Below are 2158 nucleotides of genomic sequence, written 5' to 3' on the forward strand. Positions count from 1 at the left end.
ATAGATAGATAGATACTTGGTTACAAGTACATATACCTGGACCGGGGTTTGAACTATGACCATTGTCTTTGTCTAGTGTTGTTATTCAGTCAGATTTATTTCGAATTTATATCCTGTTGACTCCGTTTCTGTGTTTCAGTATTTTTTCACTGTATCAGAAAAAATGTAGATACTTCGAAAAAGGATTTCATAGGTACCCATTTGTTGATAGATGAGGCACCTTCATCACTCATGTGATTGTCCGCTTGTCCTCCACATGCCTCTCCTCTTTCCCCGTTGCGTTGCCCCTCCTTTCCGCTTCCCTCTTTCCGCCCGAGGCTCCGCCCATCCTGTCCACGTCGTTGTTCTTTTCCTGTATATCTTGCTTACTAGGTATATTTTAAATGGTAAGAATATTAGCCTAGTCTACAATATTATCGCTTCTTTTTCTTTGCTCTGAGCCCCCATACTTCCTGTTTGATCCAGTTCCCTCTTATATGCGCGGATGAGCTTAGCCAAATTCGTAGGTCAATCAAAACTGACAGTAAAAAGAACAGTTTATTATCAAATGTTCTCCCTTCAACATGAGAACATCATCTTGCTCAACAAAAATCACGGTACGAATTATCCGCTGGAAACTTGAAAGCAATCCTCGAAAGGCTCTCCTTAAAGTCTAAACAGGGAATATCCGTATGTGTGCCTCCATTCCCTCTGTTTTATTTAAACAAAACCGAAGGAAAGTTTTCTGCACACAAGACACATGCAAAAATCCCTAAGAAAGAAAGGTATTGACTAGATAGAGTGAGAATTCACTGTCATTAAAATGTTAAATACAAATTGGAGGACTGGGAAATATCGGAGAATTGGGAAAAGCAAAAGGATCGGGATTGATGAAGTTTCCGCCAATGGAGCAGCCTATGGGGTTCTTGGGAAATAGGCGAACGCCGTTCCGGAAGAACCTCGCTTCCCTACACGAGGGACAAAGCGCGTGACAGTGGTCTCGAGGGTAGCAGCAGGAGGGAAACTGCGGGCACAGCACCAGGGAGTCTGCCACAACGATCAGCGCCAACATCCCCGTAAGGAGAATCAAGATCACATGCGTCGCAGGCATTCTGTCCGTCACTAAAATCCTGAAGTGATAAGAAGCTCACTTAGGTAGAAGCTACTTTCCGATATCATCGGCTCTGTATATTATATTGATAAATTCAATGAAAGCATGTGCCTATTTGCTATTATCATTATCATCATTAGTGTTGTTGTTATTATTATTGTTATTATTATTATCATTATTGTTGTTATTATTACTGTTATTATTATTATCATTATTGTTGTTGTTATTATTATTGTTATTATTATTATCATTATTGTTGTTATTATTATTGTTATTATTATTATCATTATTGTTGTTGTTGTTGTTGTTGCTGTTGTTGTTGTTGTTGTTGTTGTTGTTGTTGTTGTTATTGTTATCATTATCATTAGTATCATAACTTTTATCATCATTATGACCATTATAATATTAATCTAATTATTATTATTCATTGTTGTTTTATTATTATCATTATAATCATTATTACTGTTATCATCAATATTACTATTATCATTATTATTATTATTATTATTATCATCATCATCATTATTATCGTTATAATTATTTTCATTATTTATGTTATTATTATTATCATTTTCATTATTATTATAATTGTTATTATTGTTGGTGTTGCTATTATCATTATTATTATTATTATTATTATTATTATTATTATTATTATTATTATTATTATTATTATAACGATAACGATGGTGATGGTGCTGGTGATGGTGATGATGATGAAGATGAAGATGAAGATGAAGATGAAGATGAAGATGAAGCTGAAGATAAAGATGAAGATGAAGATGAAGATGAAGATGAAGATGAAGATGAAGATGAAGATGATGAAGATGCAGATGCAGATGCAGATGAAGATGGTGATGGTGATGGTGATGGTGATGGTGATGGTGATGGTGATGGTGATGGTGATGGTGATGGTGATGGTGATGGTGATGGTGATGGTGAAGATGATGAAGATGATGAAGATGAACATAATCAAGATGAAGATAATCAAGATAATGAAGATGAAGATAATGAGGATGCTGAAGACGAAGATGCTGAAGACGAAGATGCTGAAGACGAAGATGCTGA

At 35.2% G+C, this 2158-nt stretch overlaps 1 long non-coding RNA gene across 1 annotated transcript in view; it reads right to left on the bottom strand.

The window, feature by feature from the left end:
• Window positions 1-523: 523 nt before the first annotated feature.
• The window catches only part of LOC125046225, a 5573-nt gene continuing 3938 nt past the window's right edge, over window positions 524-2158 (bottom strand). Inside the window, exon 2 of the long non-coding RNA XR_007116641.1 lies at window positions 524-1109. This is a non-coding gene — a long non-coding RNA (uncharacterized LOC125046225). The remainder of the gene's footprint in view (window positions 1110-2158) is intronic.

Source organism: Penaeus chinensis, chromosome 38, assembly GCF_019202785.1.
Source record: "Penaeus chinensis breed Huanghai No. 1 chromosome 38, ASM1920278v2, whole genome shotgun sequence".
Taxonomy (NCBI): Eukaryota; Metazoa; Arthropoda; class Malacostraca; order Decapoda; family Penaeidae; genus Penaeus; species Penaeus chinensis.